This window comes from Euwallacea fornicatus, chromosome 1 (assembly GCF_040115645.1).
Source record: "Euwallacea fornicatus isolate EFF26 chromosome 1, ASM4011564v1, whole genome shotgun sequence".
NCBI lineage: Eukaryota > Metazoa > Arthropoda > Insecta > Coleoptera > Curculionidae > Euwallacea > Euwallacea fornicatus.
Window position 1 is genome coordinate 5,740,345 of NC_089541.1, and position 19,517 is coordinate 5,759,861.

A 19,517-nucleotide genomic window follows, 5' to 3' on the forward strand; every position below is an offset into this window, starting at 1 on the left:
CTTTTTTCATTTTTCCAATATCTCAATTACTCCCACGGATATTCGAACAAACCCGATAATTGCTATTTTATTTTTATTTTATTCTCAACCTTAAATTACACAGAAACAAGAAAATAGAGAAAGCTTTCTTAAGACACTTTTTCTCGCTTTACTACATGAAAATAGTTTTTGAAAGCTACCACATTTCAGTTTTTCAACACCATCATCAACTTTTTTTTTTTTTTAATAGGAACCCGACCGTTTTTCACGAACTCGGCTAGTCCTTAATAATTAAAAAACAACCATGTGTCATACTTGTCGATTTGCGACGTTTGTAATACCATTCAATGTAGAAGATATTTTCAAAGAAATATCGTAAAAAATGTTAAAAAAATTTGATTTTTTTTGCAATGTACACAATGTATTTTATGTACATCTCGAAAGTTTCGTGTCATCTGGCTCAAGATATTCGTTTTAATAAAATTTTCATTAGTTGTCTGGGCGAGTAGTTTATTTTGCAACCGTTCTTTTAAAAGAACACCACTCTTTATGAAAACTGCTTATTACAGTAAAATTCGATGATGTTTTTACTAACTAGTAGAATGTTATATGCTGATATTCTTGAAAATATCCAAAAGATTGTAATTTTTGTCGGTTGACAAAACCAGGTACTTGCCTATTAAAGGACACTGGCAATATCTGGGTTAACCAAACGCTGTTTAGCGTTAATAATAAAATAAAACCACCCGCTGTTCGACATGTGACTAAAAATTGGCTCGTGACGGTCATGCGAAATCGATCCAACGAGGGGGGCCGCAGCAGTGGTGTAGGGAAATGAAACATGTAAAATTAGCTCGGATGACCTGCAAATCGTACCATAATTAGCAAGTAGAAACTGATTGCAATTATCCATTATTCGAGTAAAAACTCGAATTATTTTTGTAAAAAAATGCTCATTACGATTTAATTAGCGCTAGTAATTAATAAGATCCAGTAAATTGGAAAGTTACCAAATCTGATTTTACTTAATTCATCTTGCATTGTTTCCACGCTCCATTTCGTTTAATTTTTATCATTTTTTAAAGAAGTACGCCTTGTATATTATTAAAGTTTTGAATCATTCTTTTATGTTTGCATTTAAGGATACAAGATTGAAGCGTCGATGATTAGATGTGAGAACATTTCAATAAACTACATCACACATTGCGTAAATATGAGATTTAGCCAAAAATTTGTTCCTAAATAATGTTGAATTGCCAAATTCTCCATACAGTGTATAGTTGAATAGAATTGCTAGATGAAGATATTCATTTTTTTGAAAGTACTATCAAAAAACTCAGAAGCATTGCATCACGGCCCAAAAAAAACATATTTAAGCGAACTATCCAAATTGGTAATAATATATAGGATGTTCCATACGAAAGAACATAAATTTGGTAGGGCACTATAAGTATGTGGTGCACTCCGAGAATTCTTTTATAAACAAATTTAAATTAATTATTTTTATTTTAACATTATTATTCAAAGTGAAAAAAACATTTTATTATTCAAGTACAGATTAAACAAAATTCAAAAAGAAAAAATGAGTGTAATTAATAAAAATATTAAATTACTGTAAAACGCAGCGGAATTTTAAGATAAAGGCAGAGGTTAAACAATATTGAGAGATGCCGGCTATGAGATAAACTTATGAAAGACATTACATTGCACCTCATCAAAAACTTACTACTAAATTTAACCAAATCACCAGACTCTCTAGTTACCGCTTCACTCAACACTGAGAAAGGTGAAAGTCCGTTATTCCTTTGCCTTTGATAATACCCATAGCAGCTGTAGAGGGAACGTTGGGAAGTAATTGCATTCAACCGCGGGTCCAGGGCTCGGAATATATTTCCAGTTTTAAATGAAATTTCATTTTTCTATATAAGGAACACACGTTCCTTGTTCATTCTTTTAAAGGTGTCTTTTCCTAATAAGAATATACGTATTAGCTATTCATTAAGCCTCCTGAACGATATGCCGACTAAAAATACAATTCTCTAAAATCTGCCGTATTATGAGAACTCTGAACTTGTTCTGTGACAGTCATTCAAATTAATAATTTGAAAAAAAAGTTTTAGTTTCATGAAACTGTAAACATTGGTTATTTGCAGTTCCCAAAACTTTTTTAGATTTTAGATTCGTCAAGTTCGCCTTAATAAAACATAATGCAAATTATACTCCAGATAATCTATTTCAATTAAGAGATTTACTCCAATTTCTTCATTTCTAATTGTGATTCCAGGAAGAGGTACATATTTGACTAATCTAAACTAAACTCAACTGAAGGTTCTAACTACCCAACTTCAATATCTCTCTGCATTATTCTTATTTCCTAAGAATAATTTTTATATTATAGAATAATACAAACGAGATCTTGAATTTTTCTTCTGTCTTGTAAATCAAACTAATTTTCTAAAAATATAAAGGTTTTTATCAGTTTTTGAATTTTAAGAGCAGATATTTTGGAAATTTCATATACATATGTATATATACTTTAGGGCATATATATGAATGAACACCTTAAGGCACATGATTCTTGCCTTAAGAAAATAATTTCATTTAATACTGAAATAAATCTTTATATTTTTTTATTTACTTTTAATTTCTAAGATATTGAACTAATTAAATTTTGATACTTCCATTCTTGATCCTGAATGTCTCTCAAGATGAAACTCCGTTAAACCTCCTTTCCATTATCCAACAATAATAACATATATTTTCTGGTTAGTTAGCTATATAGAAAAAATATCTTTCCCGTAAGCCCACAGGAAAATGTATCTGTCTCGTAAACGCAAAAAATGCTATTTTCCGGACTTCTAAGCAAATGCGGAGTTTAATAATCAAAAATATCATTCATTACACGAAAAAAGAATGAACCTGCTTATTCCATCAAAACAAATAGTTACATCATATTCAAGGAATTAGAGCTTATTTTCCATTAACCAGCCTCGTGTGATTTTTTTATCTTTACCAACTAATTAACGTTATACTTAACTTTTTACCGAATTAATTAGTTTGCTGTTTAAATCTATTTTATATTTTAAATACGTATTTGAAGTTCGGAAAATTTTCAACTTGTTAAACATCATGATACATAAACTCAAAAAAGAATATGAATGTTCTTATGTGGTATCCAAAAATTGTAGAATTAAAATACTTTTTTACTTTAATTTTCTGTTAGGATTGTTGCTCCAACCTTTTCAAATTATTATTATTTCCAATATTCAACAACTTAATATTTTGGAGGCATGATAATCATATAGTTGAAAAGTCCTTCAGCGGATTTGAAAAATGTTCTTATTTTATTAGAACACGATTTAAAAAAATACAAGAATAGTTTTTCTTCCTTTTTTTAGTTACAATCAAAGAATAATTTACTCCAATTTCTATTTTATAATTTGTTAGTCACAAAAATAGGCTTTTGTGAATGACGAGGACAAGGAATTAGATAGCAATCAATCATGAAAAAAGTTACTTCACAGCACCAAAAATATTTCAGAATCAAAAATATATGAATAACTTCTCCGTGGATAGCTAATAACGCTTGAAATTTGCGACATCTATGCACTCAAAATCGTCTTAAAAGGCAATTTTTGGCTCAAAACCGCTTGTACAACTAATCAACACATAATGTCAACGGTAAATTCATCACATATTCTGAAAGTCTAATATTTTGCGGGTTGTGATTTTTATTGAAGCATTTAGACATACATTGTGAAAAGAATTTCTCGATTCTACACCTTCATCCATTCAAAGATATGTTATTTACGGAGCTCAGACTTAATTGATACTAAATTTCAACTATACGAACATGCAAAAAGAAATTAAAATTAAATATTCAAACATGCAAAGCTTCCATAGGCTACATTGAAGCAACGGTTCCCTGGTTTGACAAAATGTTGTTTCCCAAGGAGCTCATCTGCGATCTTTCTAATATTTGTCAGATAATCATAAATTTTTATTTTCATGTTTCCGCGAAAATATCTTTTTTCCTGTCAATTTTAACTTAACCAATAATCTTAATTACCCGGAACTATATAATCCAGACTTGGAAATTTTATTTCACGCAATTGGAATCATGCAATAAAACTTGCAATGACAAAGAATATCATTTCGTTCAATTCGTTCTTTGATCCAAGAATAGCTTCACATAAAGCGAAAAAAAGTAGCATGAAAATGAAAACAATCGCGTCTCATTCACATGAGAAATAATTACGTAAAACGAGATATCCCGGATGTAGGTATTAGTTAAGGTCACGAAAAATTGTTATTTTTATTTTATTGTTGCATTCGTTGTAAATTATCCTCCGAAATACATACACAACGTAATCCGCTCGATTGTCCCAGGTCATTACTGTAGCTTCACTTCTAAAAAATAATAGACCGCGTATACTGCATTGACGTAGATTTCCAAATGGTTTTGTTCTGTTGAACTAAACCGTATGATTTTTTACAGGTCATTCCAACTGTATTCGAAATAATCTCTTTTTCCTCGTTGACGTGTGCACTTAAAAGCCATAAATTATTCCAGCAAGCAAAACAACAATTATATTGAAACGATCCTATTCAAACTCGTGGTGTTATCGTAAACAACGCTGGTAATCAAAAAATAAAAGCCGTTTATTTTCAATTACTGATTCAAAATTAAAAATCTCCACAAAAATGGGAAATTAATGAGGAATTGTTCAGTGAGTATTACGAAAAACTAACTAAATATATGTTTTTATCACCCCATTGTTCCGTGGAGACGTGGCGTAACTGTACTGGGCCTTTTACGAGCAATAAACGCGGCATTTAAGGTGTTAATACACACATGTAGACCGAATTTCTGTCAAAATATTATTATTTGGATAAACAGTTAATAACCTTTTAGTATTTGTTTATCAGTTTAGTTTGTTGTTTTAAACGTAACACAGTTCGTGGTTAGTAACGAAAATGAAATCTATGGTGTACATGATGCGGTCTACTCCAAACCCCAAGGACTCGAGACACGTGGGAATTTTTATTGTTAAATGCTTAACTGTGTTTGTTATTGTTAATAATTGAACTACTGGAATTGAACTGCTCGCAATTGGATTTGTTGCTTAGGGATGCCTCAATTAAGCAGCTTTCAAGTTCCAGTATGGTGACTAAATCCCAAGACAATTTTCCAGGATTTACTTTTGCCATGCTTTAGAAAGATCCAATGTATGATTTTTTTCATCTGAAGGTCGAAATGCACTTGATTGTCTATTATATTTTCATAATACATGTTAGTAAGTTTTTTCCAGGATATTAGTAAATTTTCAACATTACCACACATTACAGGTCCTCACGCAAAAACTCCATAGTTTTATGATTATTAAGACAGGGAGATTTAATCATCCTTTCATCAAACTAACTCGATAATTCTCTTTATTTGTTCACTATTTTGTACATTTCCCGCAATTTCTCTCAAAATCAATCGATTACAGCAAAAACGGTATTTTAGCTGTGACATTTTTCCACACTTTCGTTTGCCAGTTTCTGAGCTTCTGGATATGTCATGAAGCAGGCTGGCTAAAAATGAGTTCTTATCGCTTCAATTCTTAAAGCTTTCAACCATTACAGGATACGTTTCTTGTGATCCAAACGGGACGCGAGAGTTCCTACAGGGTGATCCGGAAAATACAGCATAATTTTTAAGGGAATATTTCTTGAACCAAAATAAGAAAAATGTTCCCATGAATACATATATGTACGGGATCTCTTCATCTCCGAAATACATAAGGTAAACATCGCTTTTTTTCTTTTTTTTTTTTAAAGAATAATCAATTTTTGAAAAATTATTGATGACTCTCCAAGGATGTCGTATCTCAAAACTTAAATTAAAATAATTGTTTTACAAACGTTCGAAGAAGCATGAATGGTCAAAATTTGAAACATTGCTGCAACGTTTCTAACTTCATGTTAATTGCAATATGCTCGAGCCTGAATGAAACTTATACGGAATGAACTGAAACAAAGCCAACAGCTTCCTTCATAATTAATGCTGCAAAAACAATGTTTTTCCTACATTAATTCATAAAAGATCAAACCAACTTTATGAACATTTATATACAGCACTGTATATCCATATTAATGAGTAATTAATATATGGAATTTACAAACATAAATTAAAATGATTGCGTGAAGTATTGATGCAAAATTAGAATTTTTTTCCAAATATTACTCTGTGGTAATTAAAATTTAAATCATGATTGTGATGTTATAACAAATGCAAATTTCGCAAATTAGGATTGCTCGTACACTATTTTATTAAACTTGAAAAAAATAAAAAAACATGTATTCTCCAACATACCAAACCTAACCGCTTTGGTAAGATCATTAATCGCTTATTGATATGAATACGTGTTGTTTACCGCATTTAATGAAAAATAATTCACAAGGACATTCAGAAAGACAAGTTTGACAATTTCACGAGGACTTAGCTCGCTAGTTATGGGAGTACTGATGACAATGACAAAACTATGACATGAAAGACAATTGACAAAAAGTTGCTTCGTATATACTAGGCTGCGTATTATAAAATCGTACGTTAAAGTAAAACAATTGAAAAAATAAGCTTTAAAGTGGAGCATTAATGATCGAGTTTATATACTTTAATCAAACATGTTAGGAGTCACTCAACGGCAAACCACATATTATAACCCTCTTCACTTTCCCAAAATTATGTTGAAATTCCCCTTGCTGCTAGATAAACGTGGTTCAATTACAACCAAAATTACACGATTGTCGCCTTTCATTTATCATTATCAAAGTTAAATTTACAACGGCAAGATGTCATTAATGAGTGTAATATAGTTTAAACATGTTCGGTGTATATATTAATTAATAATTATGAGGAGAGGTGTTGAATAGAACGACAATTATTATCGTTGATATAATGGAACTTTCGTATTTATTATAAAGTTCCATACAGTTATAGATATCGATTTGGTGAGGCAATGAAAATGAGCCATCTGTGTTATCATAATCATCTATAGTGTTGATAACTTTTGTTCCGAACGCCCGATGAATGTGCGTATAATCAGGTTGATTCGGAAAGTTTTGGATCTTAAACTTATTTCCAGGATTAGTGCTCTAAATATCTTTGTCTCTAACATGAGGCAGAATTTCGAACTAATTTCGAATCGAGGTTGTTAAACCTAATAAATTCAACAGAATCAATACGAGACTGTATTTTGAAACAAGTAATATCCTATTTTAAACATATTTAAAAGATTTGTAATTGGTCTAAGAATTTTAAGCACCCAGTGGCAATTTTTGGCTCATACTTGAAAAATGTAAAAATTCGTTTATTGCTAAAATGTGTTTTACGACAAACAGAAATGTTTTGAGTTTTCACAAAGCATGAATAATCAGAGAATTATTATGATACATGTTCCCCCCGGAACATGCTCTTATTCCGTTATAGAAACTGAGCGTACCGGAGATAGAGCCGCTATATTCAGAGCAAACATGTAGAAGGGGAGATAATAGAGACAGCTGCCGTTCTATTTTCTGCCATTCCCTTGTTTGATTTAAATTATGCACCTGAGAGGTAGAATCGAATTAAATCTCGAGTGAATACTTACCAACTTAGTCCCGTCCCAATAATCGACGAAGATTGTTTCGGAGAATTGGAACTCAAAATCTCAATAATAACTTTACTTATTCCAAAAAACAAAAAAAAAAAATATATATATATATATATATATATAATAAATCTTTCTATTTGTGACACAAAAAATTTAAAAAAAGGCCACATACGGAAGACACTCTGGCCAAATATACATCGTTAAATGCAGCTTGGAGTTTCATAAGCCCCTTCCCGAAGGGAGTAATATTTTCGGCGATAAATTGAGGAGGAATGCCCGCTAATGGCGGACCAAATTCGGCCCTTTCCAAAATTAAACCGAGATCGTCGTCTTGGAAAGAAAATGGAGATTTATGGCATGAGTTAGAGATGCGATATTAGACCGTTAGTGCATTTTGGTGTCCCTTGATGTTTGGCAACAAATGTCAGTCGTAAAGATTCTCCATCATAGGGGCAATAATGATTATTAAGTAAGATATAAGATGTAAAGTTAAAATTAAGTATCAATTATTATAGTAATCAGAAAGAAAATTTCTATGGATTCAAGGAGCAAGAAATTAACGATAACATCAAATTTGAAGAAATAGTTAATCCGTGACACAAAATTGAAAAACAAAAATTATTTAGTTTTTTGAAACGATTTTATTGATTTTTTATGAACCCAGTATAAAGTACCACTGTTAGATTCATTCGATATATAACATAGAGATATAAAAACTAACAAATTCGAAAGGAAAAAATTGAACTCACAAAATATCCGTTGGCTCCACAAACTATCACAACTGTCATAAAATAAATAAATCATAAAGGCGTCAGCCAACGTCACGGCTTGTTTGTCATGTATCAACAACCACTAAAAGCTGCTGCCGTAGATCACAATGCGCCAACAGATGGGGGCTGATATTTGATGGACAATGAAAGCTTTTTGATGTCCTGAAGTTCATTCGAAATTGTTCCATACTGCCAATTAGCAAAATATGAGTAATTTTAATTTTTGTTAACTGAAAGTCGTAACCTAAAATTCTCAACTCAGTCAAAATTATAATGAAATCATTTATTCACCGAGATCACTAATTCTCAACTGAAAAAGTAGTTTTTTTCTGTTTAAATATTGGGTACAACTTTGTCAAAACCAAGAGTCTTGTTAATGCAGTCTTAAATAACATGAAATTATCTAACCAACGACATCTTTCACGAGGAAACTACAGCTCGAATTCGCCATTTTCGGAATTTTTACTTATTTATAAAGTAATATGGATAAATAGTTCCATAACGAGCACACAAAACTTCAATTTTTCCATATTACTATGGAATATGAGACAATTTTGACTCGCTTGCCTCTAATTTGCAGAAAAACGTATTAAAATCGTAGCAAAACACCAAAGTACAGATTGAGCGAAAATTCGAACGGGTTGCTGGTGGTTAAATTGCAGTCTTAAATATTAATTAATTTTTTTGGCGAAATTTGCGGTATAATAAATGTCTTCAAAGTCTTTGGTCCCCTGTGTAAATATACTGAAATTTAATTTCATTGGATAAAGCACCTCGTGGCGACAAATAAATAACCGAGTCACTTTTACTATTCTTAATATCATTTTTGTTTGGCAACAATTCTGAAAAATTCCCGATACAAATCACGGACCGTTATGCCATCCAAGCGCCTTGTTGACAAAAATTTTAGCGAAATTCTACGAAAATAACCAGAAAATTTAAACTAATAAGAAACCACCGCCGATATAAATATCGTTTTATAAAAAGACCCCGATTCGTTTGCCAAGTTCTTATAAATATCCAATGTGACTTTGGCACCTCTCGAAAATGTGACATAGTTTTTACTCCTCGATTCCCCTGGATGTTTGGGTGTTTATTTTTGGACAATAAACACTCCAACGTTTCGGAAATTGAGTGTCTAATTCGACCAGTTTGTCCTGTCAAGGGGGATATTTAGAGTGGCGTGAAATGACCTGTCCAGCTGGAAACGTCAAGAGCCAAAGGCTTAGGAAAGTTAGCTAATAGACATAAGGAAAATGTACAGAATAATACACATGAAACTACGACTAGTTAGGGGAAATTAAAGTAAACAAAATGGGGAACTATTATTGTCATAATTCGCTCTTCTACCTACTCAAATGACAAAAGCCATTAAGGGAAAATTTAGTATTATATGACTAATTTCGACTAAGAAGCTGTGGCGTAAGTTGAAATATGTAAATGGTTTCTAGAGGCTGTTTTAGGATTACTGACATAATAACTAACATATGTAACTATGATGTCCTACTTTTTAGTCCAATTATCAGCTATTTAGAACATTAAATGGAAATTGCCAACCGAAGACTACATAGAGACATTTCAATTTCTCAGATAATAAAAACATGACGGCCATCTAATGATCCGCTTGCGTTTAGAGCATCCTTTTTTAGCGTTTGTGATCAATTTCCCTTTTTTAATTTCCCCATTAAATAGATTACGAAATTAAATGTATTTAAAAGCAACTAAATCACTTCCAATTTCTCAACCAAATCGCCGGATTAAGAAGAATAACTCGCAAAGACACTATAAAAAAATAAATTAATCAACTCCTCAGAGATATATGTATTAAGAGGGAAATGGCTCATCATAGAAAGTAAAGAAGACAAAAAGTTGCTATTCATGTTTCCACTAAGGATTTGATTAACTCAATTTACGCACTCCAATTTATATTCCAGACAGGTGGAAAATTTCGAAACATTTTGAACAATTTATGAAATAATCGTCGGGAATTTTTCAAACGTATTTATCTAAAATTGGTTTGCGAAAAAATGATTTGGGAGGCAGAAATTTACGATTATTTGCCAGCAATAAAATCGAAAGAAACTTATCTAAGCCGTGTTTTTACGAACTTTTTCCTTCCTTTGTCCTCAAAATGGAGGGCTTTTTCGTGCCGGCTCGGCCAAAGCAGAGTTATTCCGGACAATATCCCCAATTTCTTATGGGCTCTGGATCTACATTATCTTTCCAGTTGGTTAAATTCTATGCCTTATTTACGATATGGAGGGTCCGCAGATTTTCAGTTGTGATACCATAGCGTGAAGAACAACGTTTCGTCTAGAAAAGCGATAATAAACGTTTTGAGAACAGTTCAGCAACATAAACAAAAAATTCGGAACTAGAAATAAAACGTTGTGAGAACATGCGAAACTTTCGTGTAATTTCGTATGCAACTGTTGAGTTAAAATTGAAATGTTTAAATTTTAACATTTAAATTTTAGCTCAAACTATATTTATATGTTCGCCATTACTTGGACCGTTCAAAAAAATATGCAGTTCACCGATGGCGTACCGCAATATTTCAAAACTGTTTTTTAAACTCCTTTTCCGTTTTCTTTTGGCCTTCTTGAAATTGCGTCCCGTTCGCCACTGCTTTTCCAATTTTAATTGATTTTTTTTTCATGTTAATAGGGCCATGTGGCGCTATTAGCAACAAAAAAATATGATGAAAAATGAATACTAATAATAAGAGTCAATTTAAACATGAACGGTTTTTAAGAGACAATTTAGTTTAATTTTAATTTTAACAATTTTATCTACGGTCATATCTGTTGCTTTTACTAATTTCAAATGGATGATATTCAAAATGGTTCAAAAATAAGGATGTTTAATATACACACAGTAATTCATCGAAATATAACAATAGTTCTAAACCCTGCAATTCTTAAAAATTATTTTTCCCATTTCTACTTTTCCTCCATGTTTGTCACCCGTATGTACGCCGAGGTGCAAAGTAACTACATGAGAACATTCAATAATAAATTCGCCACTGGTAAAATCATTAGTATATTGTAGTACATATTTTTAAATCAACTATCGGTGTTTCGGATGTCAAAACTGAATACAACATCCAAAAATAAAAATTATAAAAATATCTAAAACATTTGGGTAATAACATTTAGGTAATAACATTTATCTTCTGAACAAATGGATAATGAACTAGGGAACCCTGTAACATAAAGAACAGTTGATAATCTAAAAAAAATGAAATAATAACGCGACAATAATACTAAACTTGTCTCAATTTGCACAACTCGAACACAATAATGCACATTATTATACCCGTAGATATGCAAATGAAAATTAGCTATAATTTAGCTTTCGTTGAAAAAAATTAGCGAAAAATGCCACTTCCGCAATTTTATCTTGTTTTTCATTTACTTTGTTCACTATTGAATATATATCCATTCCCCGTATATATAATTTCAAAAATAATGTTGCTTAGTTTTGATAATCTGTATCAAAAAATGCCTTTTTTATTTTTGCTTCTTTCAACAGAAAACTCTTTCAAAACAACGAATAAGCGACACTAGGTGAAAACAAACAGTTTAGTGAAAATTTACAGCTTTTTGACCTTTGTGCCATTATAGCAAACATCCGTCGCCTTACGTTGGAAAAAGCAATATTTGCCCTCAATAGAATGAAACAAACGTATTGAAGCGACAGAAATACGCGACTTTCACGTTTTTGCTGGAAACTAAGCGTTCTGGAAAAGGAAGATTTTTAAATTTTAAATTTCGAAAGCGCCAAGCTTAAAGAGCAGACAATATTTTGCTTGTTGTCAGGCATCAAAAATAAAATAAACATGTTGAAATTTCACAGGAGACCTTTTAGATGACACTTTAAAAATGAAACGTTTAGTATATTTCATTGGAGCAGCGAATATCATTATAAATATCTTTTTTATAGTGCCTCTAATGAGCACAAAAGTTATATTTCAATATTGCATTTCCAAATAATACATGTTTAATTTTTTCCGGTAATTTAGCCATGTGTGCAGTATAGATTGAACGCACATTAAATCAAACAATACGATTTTAATTCAGCGCTTCGGAATTTATCACTAATAAAATAAATTCGGAATATGGAGCAAACAGTACTTTCAGGACTGGATTATTGATTAACTAGGGAATTTTATCTGGATTCAACTTTGACCAATCGGAAATATTTCATTTTAAGCCATCCAAACACGTAAACCTCAAAAATAGTGATTTATTCCTGTAATGCATTTTGGCTTGATTTGACAAAGACCGATAAGTCATATGGTATTTTCCGGTCCTTTCAAACATTTAAATATTTGTAATTAAACTAAAAATTACAAAACCGTTTGGACCGGTTAGGATGTTGGAAAAATGATATGAAATTCTCAAAATAGAGGAAGGCAGATATGAAAAAATTTAATTAATTGTTAATAGTGGTCTACCTGGAAGCTAAACAGGAGAAACCAAAGTCGCGTGAGATAAATTCCATGTGGGCCCTTTTCACTCCCCAAACCATCCTTATTTCCTCTCTGTTCTTTATGAAGGCCTTTCTCTGCGATTAAGACAACTCTGTGTTAAGCCACACTCTTAGGAATCGTTTGCCAGGCGGGCTGTCCTCCACACCCGGGAGGATACCCAGAGAACAAGTATTATTTTCATAGGCATGCCTTGTTCAACCACTCTGTATACCAAAAAAATATTTTCAGATATTCACCCTGTAAAATTTATATTAAAATTTTTTCTCTAATTTTAATATCAAATATGGTATTATTTCAGCAGAAAAGTTGCGTATCAGAATTGAATTATCAGGCTGATAACTTGAAAACTTTGAACTACGCTAACAGAATTACTGCATACTTTAGTGTATATTTTTTCAAATAATATTAAGGTATAAAATGATGTGGGAAAACACAAAGTCCAGAGAACTAAGTCGGATCCATTTTAATAGGTATTTTGCCTCATGACTCATCTTTTTTTTAATTAAGACGTCTCAAATTGTGAAATATAATACGAGGTTAACAAATGGTCAGGTCCGTATTAGAAAAAAAAGATCTGATGATCGGGCTGGAGAACCACAACTAGGGCTACGTCTTGGAAAATATAATTCTCAAGATACAACGCTATATTAAGTTAAGTAAATTCAGCTTCAAATTTAATTCTTTTATTATTAAGGCACTGCATCTTTTTTTTGTTGTAACCAGATCTCACATGAATTGACGGAATAATTATTCACTAATCAATTGTTACTTCCTTACGGCAAAAATCATTGAAAAAAAAATTAAGTTAGCAAAAAAGCAAGATGCTGTTAAAGAACAAATGCACCAAAATGAAGAAAAATTTAAGTCTGTTGATCTACGTTCAACCAACGGACGCCCTACTAATGATAATTTTAACAACAAACTCTTAAATTAACTAAGATGTGACATCTTGACTCTTTTTATTGCAATATACTCTTAACAGCATGAATTCTAAAATTAACATAAAATTACAAGTCATGACATTATTTTTTCCGTTCCTAGGCATATGTAAAAATACCAGCTCTCCGATTATCTCAGCAATAAAACAATAGTTAGAACTTTTCCTTGAACGATTTAACATACAAAACCCATAATAGTAATATAAAAACTTAGCTGAATATTACACACGATAGTCGAACTTGTTAGTTTTTGTTTTTTCCATGGCAATGGAAACTTTATGTTGGTGTTTAATGCGTATTTCGTCTTCATTTCGACCATTTCCAAATAGCAATTATTGCTTCATTTTAACGGCTGAAACAAACAATTGCTGCGATGAACTTCGGCTCTAAATCAAAACTACATCATTCAAGAAGCGTAAACATCACGTTAACATCCACTTCATCACTTTCCGATACTAACTACTCGGCAAATAGATTTTATTCAGTTCCTTTATTTTGATGATAGAAAATGATCATTAAAGAACCAGTGTAGACAGGTTTAACTATATGATACTCTTACATAGTAAACAAGTGTTTCATGTCGGTTTGCAATTGCAAAGTAGAATCTTTGTCTCTTTAATTGAGCTGATTTTATCGGACTTAATTAATGGCCTTAAGGTTGTTCTGTTTAGATTTGACGTCATCTCGGTGGATCTTATAGCTTGGAATTTTGATAGTGGTTATTAATGGAATTTCAAGATCGTCATTAGTAACCTGATGAGGCAATGACAAGTGAAAACAATATTCTTCTTAAGTCTATTATGATTATCTTCGTTGGTTCGTTAAATTAAGCTGGCTCAATCCTATCATTCATCGCTTATTTCTAAAGATACTTGAATCTCTCTTGGAATACACTTAAATTTTATCAGAGTTGTTGTCTTTGGCAGAAATTGCTTTTTCAGTCGATTTCAAAGAAACTGTTGTTTAAACTTGGATTATTATAGTGTGTATAAGTTTCTACACAAAAATGCGTTCGTTATTAACTTACCACCAATTTTGAATTTCTTATTTTTACTCTTAAAATCTTTGTGATTTTTTCTATCGGTTTTTGTACTCATGACATATGGAACTCAAATATGTACTTGAGATTTCGCTCTGTGCATTTTCAAGAACGATGATTTTTACTGTACGATTTTTCAATCTTAAAAATTGCATCTCCGAGTTTAACAATTGAAGCTCTGTTTCTGGCGAAATCATCACTCAATTGGAATCATGGAATACTATTTTTGCTCATATTATTTCCCTCGTTAAAATATTTCTCTAGTTATCCAGTTCTACTAAGCAAAAAAAAATTCAATAATTTAACAGTAAAATCCTGCTCACAGCCATATTATGCATAATTGATTTGTTATCGACAGAAAAGGTTTGCTTGGTTATTTAATATTTGAAAACGATCGATTCTGGAGAAATGGTTTTTAATATCTACATGTCACAAGTTCAAATTTAAAGAAAAAAAAGTTCACATCACAAAATAATCAATTTTATAATGTAATTATCGAACAGTTAGTTCAGGTTATTTTCTAAAATTGCCAAGAAATTTATAAGTTTTAATTCTAATTATTTCATGTTGCTACTGTCCACCTAACGATATGCTATTTAAAATTCAGTGTAAAAGGTCAATTAAAAATTCAATTACCATCGATTTCTGAATATTCAAAAATTATTCGCATTTCGAATTTAATAGTTAATCATTGCTTAACCAGAAAATATGTTAAAAATGTGATTATGTGAGAGTTACAGGCAGAATCACTACAATCAAACTGATAATTCAGTAATTTTTTCGTATAAACAAGTGCAACAATTTTCACCACATACCTGTGCAATGGACTAAATTGAAGTATTTTCCTATAGAAAAACAGATTATTAATTTCGTATACTTTAAAATTACTTTATAACCATTGCAAAACTTGATCAGAATATTTCTTATTCGGTAATGAAATTCGAGCTCGGGGGTATTTGATAGATATTTGAAGATTATAAGGTTTTCTTTAGTTCAATTTTCTTAGAAATCTGATTAAAATCCAGAAGATTAATTAACGACATTTAAAAAATCCAAGACATGAACGTAGTCAATAGCTATTATGATACAAGGCAGCTGTTTTGCCTATGATTAGTTAATTAATATTGACTGCGTTTATATCGCTTGTGATCCAACTTGATATTCTAATCGACCACGGGAAAACTTAATTATTTTTGGTTGCATGTTCAATATTTGAATGTTATTGCCGCAGAGAAGATTTCAATAGTGAACAAAGATATGTATGGTGAAATATAGATGAATGATGTATGTATGTATGAATATGTATAATGATAATAGATTATTGGTGGTCGGTAATCGGGTTTCTACTGGGGTTTCGTAAATATCTTTTTAGAACCGAGATGGTAACATTAGGAATTTGAAAAATCCACTATATACACCTAGTCATTGATAATAGAAGATTACTTCCTGTGCATATGCAATAGTGATTACGTTTATACCTTCCATGGTTTGGTTCATGGTCATCTACGTAAACCGAGGCAACATTCATTTTTGCTGCTTGTTAACTATTTTTGTTTCATTATTAAAGGAAAGATAGGTTTTGGGTTATTGTTCGAACATCAGTCTCTCATTAGAAAATCAACGTCGTTTTAATTTAAAATGAATCAGAAATTGACTATTGATAGGATCGACTATTTCCGCAGATAAGCTTTCCCAAAAACTAATATCTAATATTTAATAGCCATTCTGATGGTGGACAATTTTTCCACAAGTTGATGTGTACAGTAGATTGCATACCATCAGGAGTCTTTTAATGTAATATTGACTACATTTATACAATTAATAATAATCGAAATATATGTATTTTTGACGTTATGTTAAATACTTTAGTATCCGGGAGAAGCATTTTCCTTTATTTCATAATGGAAAAAACAAGAAGCACGAAGGACTTCTCAATTTGACTAAAACCAAGATAACAATACTTAAAGCTAGAAAAATCTATTAGATAAATCTAGTCGACAATGATGCAAGACTTATGTCTTCTAAGTCTATGTGTAGTCGATTGCCTGAAATAGACATTCATCTTTGATACAATATTAACAGCGTTTATGCTGTTCATTGTTTGTTTATGGTCATAGACCCGGAACAACTGATCTATTTTTGGTTGCATTCTATTACAGCAAAATATAATTATATTATAGTTATATATAAAAAGGATTATGTTATTTTGCCATAAACCTAGAGACAAATTTTCCATTTATGGTTGCATGTGGTTAAAGTAGAAAAGCTTTTGTGTCATTTTACCCAATCGCTTAATTCATACATTATCTATAGTACGTCTACAAAGTATTTAGATAGAAAAAAGTTACGACATATGTTTTTAGTTTTATTTAAAAAAAATTAATTATACGTAAGGAGTTATAAACTTATTTTATTTGCTAATGCATTAGCCAATCATCCCCAAACGGGGCTGCAGCTCGATGAAAATGCCCGGCAATAAATCGGTTCATACTTTTTGGTTGCTACTACCCATGATTCTAAAATGGCTGCCACCAATTGAATTTCAGTAGGAGGCGCTTTTCGTCCACTCTCAACCCCCATGTTTTCTATTAGACTGAAGTCTGGAGAAAAAAGAACATATTCGTGTTAGAATACCTTCTAGCGTTTTGATACATTTTATCACGACAACACGGCCTTTTGTTGCAGCGATCAAGTGATCTTGTTGGCAGACCAAAACCATCTATCATAAATTTTCGCTTAGAAAAGTCGATATTAAAAAGTAATAAGCTTTTAGAAAAATCCAAATACTTTATGGAGGTACTATATTATCACGCTTATTTCAAATTAATGCAGGGGATTCCTGATTTAAATTCAAGAGGCGACGGTGAAACAATCTCCATTAATCAATTTCGATCACTATTTGACGCTTTCTCGTGGCTCACGTAAAACTACAAAAATATCACATTACAAACCCTAATTGTCTTCCGAACCCCAGCACACCATATCAAAAACTACCCTCCAAACTGCACAGTTTCCACCACCATAGACACAAACCCACTCGAATCTATTCACACAACTTCGGAGCGTCACTCTTCAGGATTTTCTCCCGCCGAAAGGATTCGAAATCGGTACGAATTTCAGGAGGATCGATCCCAACACGAAGAGCATGAACGTGGACGAGAGACCGCAGGATGAGCCGATGGCACGACGCGCGTCCTGAGACTGGCGGCGTCGACGGTTCTCGACGCGGCGCTGCTGATTGTGATACGCGCCCGCAGGACGTTGATAAAGGTCGCTCGACGACGCTAAGATTTACTGCTAATTGCTCACCGAGACGGCTCTTAACGGTTTAGCCAGTTTTACTGGACCGCGAACTAATTAAAAAGTCTTTCTGGCTATTTCGAAATGTAGTACTCACTTGGGGTCTTGGAAGAAAATTAATTAAGGGAAGCGGTGTGTTACTGATGAGATCGCGCTTGTTTTGGTGTAAGCCGCCGGAACTTGCAATGCAGAAATGCGGCTCTTATTGAAGGAAACACGGAGGAGCTTCAGAAATAACAATCGCAAGCTGAGATTGGAATAATGTGAGCGAAGAGTGGGAGCCGCACGAAATGAACTCTAGATGAGGAACGAGAATGCTAAAAGAAAGAAGACAATACGACCTTGGCGGTGGATACCAGTGACAATGCACAAAGGGACTCAATCAGGTCGACAGGAGAAACTTGGAGGAGATTTTATCTGCAGCGTGAGACCCTAGATGCGGAACTTCAGATAGTTCGGGGACATTTATCAGGTGAAAACCTAGACATTCAAATCATAGTTAAAGCAGTGGGGAAATAATCACTTTGTTTTCGTTGGAACTAGACATTCTTCCCCTTCAAATGTTTCAATTTCGATCGAACTCATTCTTGCATCTACAGAGCATGGCATTCCTGCTAAGCACTTCGAAATGGTTCAAGTAAAACAATCCAGAAAAACATCTGCCCACTCCATTATAGACCAATCTTGGAAATGATACCAAAATATATTGCGTGGCATAAAAAAAGACAACACTATGTAAAAATGATTTTATTTAAATTATTTTTAGTATGAATGTGTGTATCCGGGAACACAAAAAAACGATTACATTTTCAGCCATATTTATCAATGTGTTTACGAGTTATCAGAAATTTTAGTTTTTTTAGGGAAAAAATTGCAATAAAATATCAACAATATGACTGTAAAATATCATTTATTGATGTACTGTGTGCTTAGAGAGTGCTTCTAGATTAATCAAATATGCCTGTAAGCAGAATTCATCGAAATTTTCATCAATTGAGCGAGTTTGAGAGAGGTCGAATGTGTGAGTCCACGAGAGGCTGGTTGGTCATTATGGAAATCGCCACTGATTGAACCATAGTGTAAACACTACATAGAGATGTTGTCAGGCATAGTGCCAAGAAGAGTCAACAGACAGGAGGAAAGGTACAGAACGATCCCGAAAAAGTACAGAATGCCTAGATCCCCACCTTCGAATTATAGCCCTAAGAGATAGGGTCGTCTCGTCGAGGACGCTGGCGGATCAGTGGTTTGTTGAGTATGAAAAGTCCGTTGGGATTCGAATCATTTATCGCCGGGTAAAAAGTTTTGGACTGATTTCCTACAGTCCCCATCTCGTGTTACCTCTCACCTTAAATC

General features: G+C 32.4%; 1 protein-coding gene across 2 annotated transcripts in view; it reads right to left on the bottom strand.

Moving 5' to 3' along the window:
- The window catches only part of Octbeta2R (Octopamine beta2 receptor), a 109,777-nt gene extending 91,241 nt beyond the window's left edge, over window positions 1-18,536 (bottom strand). For both annotated transcript variants that reach the window (XM_066285859.1, XM_066285870.1), the window contains exon 1: window positions 17,813-18,536. The gene's annotated coding sequence lies outside the window, so the exon portion shown is untranslated. The remainder of the gene's footprint in view (window positions 1-17,812) is intronic.
- Window positions 18,537-19,517: the final 981 nt, after the last annotated feature.